This window comes from Buteo buteo, chromosome 12 (assembly GCF_964188355.1).
Source record: "Buteo buteo chromosome 12, bButBut1.hap1.1, whole genome shotgun sequence".
In the NCBI taxonomy this organism is placed as follows: Eukaryota; Metazoa; Chordata; class Aves; order Accipitriformes; family Accipitridae; genus Buteo; species Buteo buteo.
Genome location: NC_134182.1, coordinates 2,267,178 through 2,281,404, shown reverse-complemented (window position 1 = coordinate 2,281,404; position 14,227 = coordinate 2,267,178).

The window sequence follows — 14,227 nt, the reverse complement described above, 5'->3', positions numbered from 1 at the left end:
AGAACCCATATAGACTGTCGCTACCAGTTTGCCTGCATGAAGGTGTTAGGCACCATGTGTTAGACTTGCTGCACGTGCACTAGGGCAGTGACACAAAGACGTCAGACCTATTGCAGAAGTATGTTGTTCCTACCTCACTCTTGCACACCAAATCCAGTACTTCCCACAGTGCCAGCCTTCCTGCACATCACAGAACAGCTGAGAGCTTTCCTCGTGGGCTGCTGGGCAGACAGCAGCCTAGCCAGACCTAATGAGCAGTCTCCCACTCAGGCTGCCACACTTCCCAACAGATGTAGGAAAGGCTCAGGATCTACACTGGTTAATTTTCAGAGTGCAACATGTTCAATAATATCTAGATGTGGTAGTTTCAAGCACCATACAAGATGAAAAGTTCAGCCCTGCAGCCCCTGGTGAAAGGAATAAAGAGGAGGTCTGGTGGGAGCCACACAGATTCTCCCTGCTTCCAGTATTCTTTAGCTTCATGTGGCATAATTAATGGAATAAAGATATAAAAAACCCTGAATATTTACCAGCTAGGGAAATTGCAGCCAGGGAAATTAACACAGACACCAGCTATTTAAAGCACTTTCTTGCTCATCTTATTTTTCCTGATACAGCCTTCCCAATGCATATCATTCCAAGAGAGCTTCAGAATACAAGACAGGTACAAGTTAATGGTCCACACTGATCTTCTGTCCTATGTCAAGCTGAAGAAACAAATTCTCTCAGATACACACGGACAGCGTCTAAGGTCCCTTTTAGACTCATGTTAGAACAGTGTTGCATGTTACCATGCAAAGAAAGTTCTACACTGCCTTTGGAAATCCAACCAAACCTTTGTGCCTTGAAAAAGCTAATTACTAGCTTTTTCCAAGTAACACAAATCCCATTCCCTGGGCTTTCTGTCAAGTAGCTGTATTATGAACACCATTTATGAGCTGCCTAAAAAGCACAAAGCCATGCTCACTGACAAAGGCCCTCACATTAATTTTCTAATTTGACATTTTCTAAACAAGCTAATTAGTGGAGTTCAGCTCTTATCATTCTAACCGAACAGCAAAATAGGCCAGTTAATTCATTTACAAAGAGTACGCGAGAGCCAGGACTTGGACCTCCTTCCAACTTTCCAAGAGTTTGTTCCAAATGTTAGCATTCAGAGAAATACAAGCTATAGATATGTGCCAGCTTATACCAATTTATATTGATAAGCCTCATGATGGTGGTCAAATTTCTGCCTTCAATTCATCCAAAAAAAAAAAAAAAAAGGATAAAAGCACAGTGTAAAATTAAATGTGGAGGTTTTATTCATATTGATCTAACATTACTATAATCAGCAGCTCTCAACATTAATTCAACAGTTCCACCTAATCTCAAGATAAATATTAAACACAAGCTTTCTCTATCTTTTGGGTAGAGCAAAACTGTATATACTCAAAGTTATGCCTTGATTTTGCAAGTGTAAATCTGTCTGTATGCAATAGAAAATATAAGATCTTTTTGATGCAAACTGTTGTAAATGTGTGCAAAAGTTCTATCATATCTGTAAAGACTTGCATATGAAAAGTCTTAATTTGCTTAAAAATTCATGTTCATAACAACTTATCATTCCTCAAAGTTCAGTGATTTAGCACTAACTTCTGAGCTTGACCTGGATTTAATTCCACCATGGATAAAATTGGTCCACACTTATTTATTGATTTGTGAGAGTTTTCTTTTTTAATTAAAAAGTTATCCTGACCAAAAAAATGCACATTATCAAAAAGAGTTTGCTACTGGGAAAAAAATATATACATTTAATAATTTGTGGAGTTTCTGACACAAGAATCTAAACAGTAATTGTACTTCATTTGGAATGTGTAAAGCACTGAGCTAGATGATATTGCATTACAGCTGATAATAAAGAGGCTTTTCCAAAGCAAAGATATAATTCAGCAATGATTCCGGATCTTTCCCCTTAAAGAGTCTCTGGTGATTATGCACACATTTTATTTACATGTATACATGCACCTCCTTATTTATAAGTATATAATCAACATCGCACTTTGCCAAACTCCCTTCACTCCCATTAGAACATAAAGTGAATGAAAAAGGTAACAATATTAGAATTAAATGTGTAATGTAATATTTCAAAAGCAATCTACTTGCTTCAAGGCAAAAAATATCAAGGAGACTAAATTAATTTGAGCTTTAAACTTAAGAAGATTTCATGCCTCTGGTTTGTCTATTCTTTGCTATTTGGTATGGCAAAAGCAACGAGATTAAAGCTTTTGAAAAAGAAAGTGCTAATTTGTTTATACTATATTTTGGCAATAACCCAAGTGGGGAAAAAAACCTGTCTGGCAAGAAGCTCCAAATCAAGGAACTGAAAATTAGGTTTCATAATGCATAAATAAAAAAGAACTCAATTGTTTTCTTAATAGTCAGAAATTCTCTGAGGTTTAGGCTATCCTTGATCTGTTCCCTTGTGATACTTTCCAGAAGAAAGCCCATCCACAAAAACTTCCAAATTAATATGAAGCATTCACTTCTGTTTGGCAACTGTGAATTATTCATTTGCAGTACATCTCACCGCAGAGGATTACAAGGTAATTACTGCCCCAGAGGTATTCCTTCTACTGTAGTTGGGATGATGTATACTGTAGTTGAGATGATGCATCTGTGTGTCAAAGTATTATTTGTAAAAGCACCCATCTGAACCGCTCTTCAGGTCCATTTCTGTACTGATGGATCACAGATCAGATGACCTTTAAGGTTTTGCCATCTTGGACACCTTGATGGCACTAAAATACCAAGTTGAAATAAGCGTCCAGAACTAAACAGCATCGAGCCCAGACTTCTAATGGGACAGCAGTTAGCGGAGACAAAATCCTGAATCTCTAAAGATGAGGTTCACTTCTTTAATCTATTGACTGCTGTTCAACACTCTTCCCTCCAGCAGCCTGGGATCAGCACATTTCACATTTTCAGAATCGTGATCAAAGATAAATAGGCAGCGTAGAGCAATAGCCCGTGCCCCTCACTTCAGGGAATGCAGAAGGTGCCTGACAACCAGTCCTTCTCCATTATCATGGAGTATAAAGCACCACAACAACACTGCATGTTACCCAGACAGCTGGATGTCTCCGTCCTGCCCATGTGCTCAAGCACGGTAGCAAGATGAAGCAGAGAAGACTCTGATCTAGAATGCAGCAGATTTTGACTGCAGTCCCAGCACAACCATTGACCTGCTGGGTGATCCTGAGCTAATCCCTGTTACCTCCACATCTTTGTTTGCTTTTGCATCCTTTCTTAACTCTGAGGGAGCTGGGACTTTGAGTTTTGAGCTGTAAGCTTCAAGGGTGCCCTGCAGCAGTCCAGGAATGCAAAACAGAAGGTTTACATTAAATGTTCAAAGTTACAATTTTCTTTGTTGGATGTCACCTTGGATGCCCCTTAGTGCCCAGCAACTAGTCCAAACCTTCACTGAGGGCAAAAAGCAGGCAAAATGCCCCTACTGTCTTTCTGGGTGAGCAAGATTGTGAAGCTCTATAACTAATCACCACAGTGATACACATTGATTATGATCAGCCACAGACAACTTTAGACTTAAATGGAGAATGACAGTGACAACCAAATGAGAACAGCAGCATCTGAGGTAAGAAAACTCAAGATGACAAAAAGTTGCAGGAGTGACAGCAGGACCAAGTAGGACCAAATCCCTTTTCTATCTTACCTCTTGGTTTCACCTCCAACTCTTGGCTAATCTTTTCCCTTCCAATACTAAAAGCCATCACGAGGTCCCACAGCAGCAAACATATGAAGGGCATGATGCCTACTTGCTTAGTCAGCAAAGTTCTATATAAAAACAGAAGGAAAAGCTGATGTGCAAGGTTGCAACAATGAAGGGTAGTTAGGGAGCACTCAGAGGAATTCTCACATACCTAGCCAATTCTTAGTAGTAATATAAACAGAATAGCACACAGACTTCAGGAATGTCTGTAAAGATGAGTCCACTAGTACAAAAAAGCTTATAAACTGAATTAAGAGAAAAGAAAAGGAGAGGGAAGGGTGAGGCAGAAGGACAATATGATTGTGTGGTCATTTGGGAATATAATACGTATGAATGGAAGATAATGCAGTAGGGCTTGGTTTGGGTTTTTTTTAATGCAGCTGTATTAACATTAACTTTTAGACTATAAGTAGCCAAGGTCAAAAGTCTCCTTGGGGGAATATGCTCAAGAAGCAATTTCAGCAGGAGAATGTAGGATGCATGTCCAGTGGTAACAGGCATGGAAATCCTGGCAAAGGAGACATTGAGCATGAAACAGAAAACTGCAGTGAGCCGAACTCAGTTTGAACAGACCATGCAGGCATGGAAGCATTTGTCCAAGAAAGGAAAAGTAAAAAAAGAGAGATTACTTCAACTGCTGAGAGTCTCTAGACTGAGGAAAGTTTTAAAAAAGCCCACAGAACTACAGTTTCCATTTGAATTGAACAAAACCAAGACACTGACTGCACTTACATGCCAGGTCACAGGTTTTTTCAGGCTTGTTAGTTTATGTCCTAGTCAAAATGCAACATAATTAAAATGGAAGTTTACTTTTTAAATACTAAGGTGTGTTATTAGAAATAAATATCTGAAAGGGATATGCCTATCAAAAAACCCAATAGCCCCGAGAAAGCAGCAGGTTGCAAAGAATATTGGTATCAAGCCATAGATGGTATGGCAATAAGGCACAGGGAAAATGCACCAGCTCAAGAGTAAGTAACTTTGATTTCCTTTTAGACACTCTTAGACACTCCTGCCTGGAGTTTCTGAGGCTTATCATCCTCATTGCTGACAGCTCCTTTCCCAATGGGAAAAGCCCAGACCTCGTAGAAAACATCTGTTTCTGTACAAGAGCAAGCAGCAGTCCCTCCTCCTCTTCATATCTCAGTGGCCATACCCACCTGTATTTTACCAGCACAGGACTAGCACTTTCAAAACTTAGACTTAAACAAGCCATACAAAAAAGAAGTGTGATGCACGTGGGCCCTTGATGGCTTATATTGATCCATGACTACTAAAGCACAAACAGGGAAGCACTCCAGAGGTGGTACATTTCTAAAAAGAGAAAGGGAAATAGCAGCCACATACTACATGTGCTTAACCAGAGAAGCTCACTCTGTCACAAAGACCCCTTCTGTGAGAAGGCCAGAGAGAAAAACAAAACCGCCAGCCAAAGAGAGAAAAGTAAATGCTGAGAAATCAGTGTGGGAAAGTCTGAAAAGCTCCAGAACAATATTCCTCTTGAATCAGCAAGAAATTATAAAGTCAGGACACCAAGAGTCTGCCAAAGGCCACTGTCACACACTGGCATTAACAACTGGTGGTGTATTCACCCACTCCCAACAAGGTGGTGGCTTGCTCTACACAAATAAAGACTACAGGACTGTACTTACACCTGGTGAAACACAAGAGCCTCTCAAGGTCTTTCTGAACACCTGTCTACCCACCTATTTACTCGCACATCAGTATAACCCTCCTTCCTCCCCTCACACCTAGGGAGCAGCTGGGGTTGGCCAAGTCAAGTCTATTGTCATTACGGGACATAAACCACTGCTACCCATGGATTTATGAGGCTGTAATGGTTTGAAGGGGGGCGGGGGGGTGCATTCCATCACCAAGATAGGGAAAGAAAAATGAAGGGAGTTGGTGAAAAGGCATTCTGACATTTTAGATCATAATTTGGAGACAATGACCGAGACCGCAAGCAGTTACTTTGTTTCTGTCAGCCTGAGGTTTTCAGTGAACATTGAACTGTGTTTTCTTCAGTCTTGATGAAACTCAAAGGACTGTATCAAGCAGCCCCAAAATTGAAAGCATCCACTGAATTATATATTAAAAAAAATTTATGCAAAATTAAATAAATTTAAACATATTATAATGAGGATACTATCTAATCAGCAGCTCAGTTAAAGATGGCACACTGCCAGTGACCCTCTAGGCTGTATGATATACACAAACTGCCTCTTGGTGTTTCAGAGAGGCAAGGTCCAGTGCTACAATCTGCTGTCACTACGTGGCATGCACCTCAGCAAACAAAATTACACATCAGAAACAGACATTGCTGAACACCTCACTCTCCAGGCCAAATAATGAAAGCTCTTCTATTAAAATGACAGTCCAGCATGCACCCAAAACATTGCTTTTCTTTCTCACCTCTGGTTTTATGTCTTTTCCACCCTGCTGTTAATCTTATTTATATCACAGCAATGTCCAGTCTACAGTAGTCACACCATGCAAACATGTAACAGGAGACAGTTGAGTTTCCAGCCGAAATAAACAGCACATAAAGTGGAAGAGGTGTAAACTTAAAAGCATATGCTGAGAATGGAGATGCAGATGGTTTAAGTGACTTGCCCAAGGTCAGAGATGAAGTCCGATGGCAAAATTAAGCTATGTACTTTCCTTGGGATTAATCCAGGTCAGGGAGAGAATTTATATTTTTCCCCAAGGGCTGTGGGTAGGGGAACTACTTTGCTGAGAGCTCAGATCAGGGTAATATACCACACTTCTCCTCCACAGTGAACAGCATGCACAAAAACTCTTACCCAGAAAGCTAAATTTAAGGTCATGGACTTCAGCCAACTTAAAGCTAAACACATAATTAAGACCTTGGCTGGAGAGAGGTTCGGTTAAGCTTGCAAATTGGTGCACAGCCATCCCCTGATTTCAGACCACCTGTACTTCTGCAACAACAATCCCTGTTCTCAGATATAAAAGGGAGTTGCATGCAGATACATCAATAGGAATCACATTCATGTGTCAGGAAGGTATAATTTGCTACTCTTAGGAATCAATGGAGTTCTTCCAGATTTTCATCTGCATAATAAAATGAAAATTGCTGTTCAATTTCATTCCTTGATGTCTTGCTGATTTTTCCCTCCCACTGAATAGCTAAATTATTTTCCAGATATATTAAGTTCACTTCCCTGAACTTAAATTTTTTAATATATTTTCTGCCCCTTTTCTTCAGCTTCTAAATGCCTATGTAAAATTAAACTTGTCCACTCTCACCTGCATTCACCAGTTTTCCTGATTTAGCTGCCTCTGGGAATTTCCATTTTATTTCTCTTCCAGATCAATAACAAAGATATTTAGTAAGATCTGTAAGTTGCTCAGCTAGATATCTTTCCTATGTATCTATCACCGAATATATCAGTTTTCAGGCCATGTGACAACACCCTTAATAAGCCAACCTGAAATAATTTTCAACTAAGCATTCAGAAGGCATTCAATCTCCTGTCTCCACTCTCCTGTGAAGCTCATAGGCATAATAGAGGCGTTGGTACAATGAGATAGCTGTGGAGACTAAAAAGGATGTCTGAATACAAAGGATAACTTACATACAAAGTTAGAATTATGGACAGTGTATGGCGCGACTCAGAATATGCCATCCTACCCCCATCACCTTCAGAGCATCTCCTCTAAGCTCCTTCTCTGAAGCCAAAGGACTCTCCTCACCCCATTCTCACCTGTGCCAGCGTGGGTTACGCAGCCTGAACGAGGACCCTGTCCTAAGTAAGGAGCTTTTTCTCATCTACAGCATAACAGGTGACAGAGGGGTTTGGTGCACACAAATAGTCTTTCACAGCTTTTTAACCTCTCTCATTCCTCACAGTAGATTTGCTTGTGATTTCCTCTAAGTGCAAGCTGTTAGCATTGTAAGTGACCTTCCAATGAGTACATTAGTAGAGAACTCACATTTTACCCCTAGCACACACTGGAATCTGTATTATCTCACTTAGTAACCCATTTCTGCTTCTGTTCTTTAGAGCACTTCAAATGATGAACATGAACATTTTTGTGCTTCTTTAAAAAACACAAGTATTTTCCCTAACACTTCTGTCACCGCAGTTTCTGCTGTCACTTCCAATATTTTTATTCCTGCTGACGTGCAATTTCAAAATGACTGGCACAATACTTTTAAATTATAAACACCCTCTAAATAGATTATTTGCTGCCAAAGCACTTTATTAAACCTATCAACTCCTCCCTTGGATTACTAATTCAATGCTAATTTTGAAGGACAAGGTTATGAAGGTACATACAGCTTTTGCAGCATTTATTATTTAAAGAAACTATTATAAACTCAGGTAGCACCATAGCCATTTGTGAAGCATTAATAAGAAAGGCAAACCCCACCAAAACCAAAACATACGACCACATGAAGGATAGCTTTTTTCTTCTTTTTTTTACATGGAACACAGGTAGTAGTCAGCATGATAATTTTGTATATGTATATATATAAATATATATGAAAATAACATTCCTGATTTGTTTCCATAAGGATCAGCAATATTTACCTTTTTACGTACAGTTAACGTATGTGTTGCCTACAGAATTTTATCTAGGTAATCCACAAAAGACAGACATGTATTAGCAGCCACCCAAGGGTTTCGGACAAAATGGTCTTCATAAGGCAGACTACAATCTTTATGTATAAGCACATCTTTAAAATTTCTAGGTATAATTTCCTGGATCGTGGGGCCGTACGTGTCACCCCAACTGGAAAATGCCAAAACCTCTCAGTCCAGTTCTGGATTATAGTGGGTAAAGGAGAAACGGCCTTAGTTCCTGTGGATACTATGCTGATTCTTCCTTCCTTAGAGATGCAAGATCAGCCCATCAGCATCCTGGTATCGAGTACCGTAGGACACAGGCTTAGCTGTAACTCTTTCTCTCCTTGGCTGTTCCCTCCTAAAGACTGACCCTCAGCCGTCTGAGCATGCTGGACTCTGCACTGAGGGTTTGTGGCCAAAAAACGTTCTATGTTTTAGGTTGTGCCAGCCCTCCTCGGAGTGGAATAAGGCTTTTCATATTGTGTACCAGGAAAACAGCCAAGCCCAGAGGTTAAGGCAGACGACTGAGCTGCTTACTACACCAACAAGCCCATAAATGACATCATCCCTTGTGGGAAAGGTCATGGTGAACCCCATGAGGGGTTTCAGATGGTATGAAAACTGATGATAATTTGCCCAGGACAGAAGGGGACAAACACTCCCATCTCACTTAGCCTTATCTGCACCCAGCCAAACATCCCCCTTAAAAACCAGATGGCAATACTTTTGTTGTAAAGACCAGCTGTTTCATTATCTTTGTCTTTCTTGGTTTTTTCACACAATTTAAAATATGAAGCGCAACAAAACGTCTTTCTGGCTTGTTATACTCAGGTAAGAACTCAATTTCATGAAATTAGAGTCAACCTCAAGAGCTTCAAAGTAATTCCAGAGGAAAAATGCTGACCAGAATAATGGGGTTAGAGGTCAAGTACAATAGCATATAAAACAAGAAATATTTTCTTCTTTCTAAAATCAGATTTTTAGTGGATCATGTCTGCTCTGTTTATAAGACTTATTCCTCCACTTTCCTCCATGAGAAACATCTATTCTGTCACCTTTTTCAAAAAAGAAAATCACAGATATAGTAACTGCATATAAATCTTCTAACAAATACACATGTATCTCTTTCTGAAAGCATATAAACCATCATTTGATTATATCAAAAAACCCCCTATAATTATAATTTAAAAATCTTATAGTAATTTCTTATAGATTTAACTTTGAATCACTGTTTAAACACTTGATGAAAAAAACTAATGTATCAAACATAAAAAGGAAATTTGGATTGAAACCATATATGGGAACATAATTATACAGCAATTAAAGTACAATTGCATGATGATTACTAGAAAATATAGAGCAACTGACATAGTAGAGGCATTTTTTCTCTTTTAATATGGTATGTTAGGTGATTTTCTTTCTTTTATTTTATTTTAGCAATTCCATCATCTTGATTTTTTTTTTTCCCCAAGCTTAATTTTACATGGAAGCTTATTTAAAAAATATTTTCTTGGTGACACTTAACTCCCTTGGGCTGCATACCTCACATAAAGCCATGTTTGGGTCACATCACTATCACCTTATAAGTTTATTGACATGAATATTAAACTAGCACTCAGTTAAACATGCCTGGTCATTCAGTGGGAAACATGTGCCTTTCTCTAGGATACTATTTAAATTTCAAGACACAATATTAGTTCAAATCTCTCTTGAAAGCAATTCACAACTGCACATTTTACAAAATGTCGTAATGTGAACCAACCTTTGTATTGGGTCCCAATTCTACAAAGCACTTAAAATGTGCTTAAGGCTCTTTGACATACCCAAAAAACTGAATCAGTCTCACTTTCTGAAGACCCCCTTTGCTAATGCAGTGAAATAAGTATGTGAGATACACTTTCACCACTGTGATACATTTTTCCCATTTTATTTTATTATTTCTCTTTTTTTACAGAGAACCTTTGTACTCTGCTGCAATAGTTTTGTCATTCTTACTGGCTCTAGCTGTCCTCTAACTCTGTCTTAACAGCCCACAAGTATCTGTATCACATTAAAAATGTAATAGCTGCATCTGAAAGGGGATACATTTTCTAATATCTGTGATTTGCACAATGGACCAAATATCCAACCTTAGGCTATAAGTTGGAGATCCATTTTTTTGCAGTTAAGCCTTTTTGTATTCATAGTGTAAATGGAAATTGTTATTTGTTTACATAACAATTAGATTAAGCTTCTAGATGCTATTCATCTGTGCACACAAATCTGATAACTGGCATGAATATGCAAGTTTTGAATTATGTACACTTTTTAAAAGACTAGTCCATAACATCTCAACCACTTTCCTCACTGTCTTTAATCAAGTGCCTTGTTTAGTACTAAAACACAATTCACATAACTTCAACATGTAAAACTGAGAAAGCAGGAGAAAAGCATAAGAGCAATTGCACAGAAAATTAATTCAATAGATTTATGACAACAGCCACCAATTGTGAATTAGTGTAACTAGTGAGTGATAAGTCCTTGAAGCAATCTGTCATACAGGTATGTCCCAACAGGTAAATTAAGGTAGAAGTGTTTGTTTACACTTGATAGAAAATCATGTTTATTGTAAGAATAATTTGTGGTGTACTGTGTTTCACCTATTCCTTTCCTTGTTTAGACTTGGATATTGCAAATGTTGTGACTGTCATTTAACAAGCTGTACTTATTATTATAAATAGAATTTCTTCTAGACCTGGTTGGCTCAGAAGTAGACATCTAAGAGAAGCTGCAGAAGTCCAACCACCTATCAATTTTTCAGACTAGTGTCAGTGCCTTTGCAGCTAACAGCAGAAAGACTAACCAAGAAAACATTTGGAAAAGCTCAGGTTGCTCCCCAACACATCTGTTTTTCTACTTTTAAAAGCAAAAAAATACAAGAAAACCTTGAAAACAAAACACAAATGAAACAGTGACATCTGTCTGATTTTGCAAAGGACCTACAATAAGAGCTCTCACCAGTAAGATATCCCAAACATTTCCACGTGCATGATCTCAGAAACCAGTGGTGATACTTTACTGGCCATAACGATGTCCATTTCAGTGCTCATCAACAAAGGTAAGCTCGGAGAGGGAAGACCACACCGAAGTTCTACATTGGTGACCTCTTTCTAGTCCTGGACTGAACAAATACCATACAGAAAGAATAAAAACATACAAAATTCAGTCCACTGTCCTAAAAAACCCTCTGCTTTCAAGATCTGGGGAAGAAAGAAGCAGAGTAGTGTCCTGCATAAGTAAGGCAAAAGCAAAATGGAGGCAGAAATCCAGCACTGGATGGCAGGCATCTCCTGAAAGATAATTTTTTTCCAGCCTTATTTGCATAGTGAATTGAACTGTTGGCATCAGAATATTTTACCTAATGACTGGATTTCACGCTCTGCTTTCCCTGCCCTCCTGTTTGCTTTTATTTTGGCATGCAACAGCCTCTGTTTAACATAATTTCAAACCGTGTACAGTACTGCGTATCAGTGCTGTAACACATGAGAAGGGAGCAGAGAAGCTACTTGTCCCAACAGCCTGAAATCAAACCTGGTAGCAGCCACCACTTTCACTGCTGTTGAAAAGGATCAAGAACTTATCATAAGGCCTGAGATTCAAGCAGAAAGAGAATATATTAGAAAGAATTTTAAAAAAAACAAACCTATGTATCTTTTCAAAGAGCTTACTGTATACACCACACTGATTTACTGCTGTTGAATAATGGCTGTGTTTACAGGTTTTTGTTATTTAATTTCCTACAGCAACAAGACCTTTGTATTGTAATTATGCTGCTGTTCGCGACAGCTTCTGGTGTTTCAGAAGTACTTTTTGAAATGCAACCTCAGTATAAAATTAGTATTTTGAGGCTCTGATCGAGGTAGGGACCTCATCTCTCAGGGGTCCTGGAAAGTCTGGACCAATTCAGGCAGCCAAGAGTTAACAGAGAGATGCCCAGTGATTTAAGGGCAATCTGAATCAACCTGCGCTGCATAAGGTAATAACAGTGCCTTTGAGGGCAGATGAGACAGAAAGTATAAAGCCTTGAATTTAGGTGGTTGGGACCATGGGAACACAATGGTGCAGAGGAGAGGGAGGTCTTCAGTTATTTGCTTTTTCACTATATGTAAATCTTTTCATTCCTTTTTCTCCTCAAAGGATATATCCATAATTTAGATTTCTAAAGCCAAAACTTAAAATCTACAAAATGTACATTTAAATAGTGCAAATAAATTATGCAGAGGCTAAGGATGTGTAGGTGTAAGCCCACAAGGAACCTTAGCAATATTGTTGTCTTGGCATTAATAAATCTTGGCTTAGGAAAAGCAAAATTTCACCGGCTACCCAAAATTCAGACCTGTCATCACCGTTTACTCTATTTTCATTTCACTCAGTGCTGGTACAAAGTAGGACTTGATATTCTTCTTTGTACTTGCTAGCCATAAAGTCTCCCATTGGTTTTACACCCTTCTCTCTTTATCTTATCTCATTTAATATTAATTCATGTCCTCTGTAAACATGCAGAACTATGGAAATCTAGAAATTATGGCAGGCAGTGGTCCCTGGAGCACACCTTGGCTGCCCTGGCAAAGGGGTAGAAGATGTCTCTAAAGGGTCAGAAGAAGGTTAACCCCTCATTCACATAAGGGCAATATCCAAGGAGCAGGTGGCTGCAGCTACTGAGGAGGAAAAAAAATATCCTTTGCAAACTTCTTCCTGTTTTGTTGAGAATCAATGATTTATTCAACCTTCCATCTGTAACTGTCCCTCTTGTGTACTTCTGACCAAGCAGAAAGAATAATTCATAGTCATGTAAGGCAAATAAATGTTAGAGCAACCTCAAAATTGGTGTCCATAACAGAAACACTTCCCTACAATTTTCCTACAATCACCTCGTAAAGTAGTTGCTACAGTTTAATATTTCATTGACCCACAGGAAAAAGAGATTGGAGGCTATATAAATGAGTCAAGGCCATCACTCTAGGACAGAAAAGCTGTTTAAGTAGTGAATTATCCCAGGCACAGATCTGTTCTACCATGGACAGATTATTACAGGTATCCATCCTAGCTAGACTTAAATCCAATTAAAGCAAAACCTAAGTGCATAAGAAGTGCCACACTGCACCGACAGGTCATCCTCTCAGCCCAGCACTCCTCCTGTCTGGTTGTGGCAGCAGGGGACACTGGTCAGGGGATGCTTGGGCACTCTTTGCTGTTGGTTCTTCTCACACTCCACCAGCAGCCACGGCTGTTACCATTGGGATGAAGGAGGACACATCCCTTCTTGTTCCTGATTGTCAACCTGTTGTTCATGAATCTGCCTAATGCCTCTCTGATCCTGCTGATACAGCCTGCCCCATGTCCTCCTCTGGCAACAAATTCCAGATGTTCGCTAACCTGTGGGTAAGGAAGTATCTCCTTCAGCTGCTTCAAGTAATAGTTTTAAGAAATACCCCTAGTACTGTAGTTTTACATTTGCTATATTCACCACCTCCTAGAGTCTGTAAATCTCAGTCCTACCTCTTCTCAGCCTCATGAAGTGCAACGATTCCCTCTCTCTTTTCCCACTACCTCTCCCACTGAGCAGACACTGCACAAGATACTGCCTATCACCCATTTAAATTGACTGTGAATCCAAACACCTTCATATAATTATTCCATATCCATCCTTCTGCTTCCTAATTCTCTTTTCTGCCCAAAGCACAAGTAAAATGGCAGGTTTTACAGCAGATCATAATACTTTTAAGCCAAGGACAATGCATGCAGAAAACAGATGAATCTTTTTTACTAGATTAGGACTATTTCGATGTTTACCATTAAATCTTTACCCGCAAATGACTGTTTA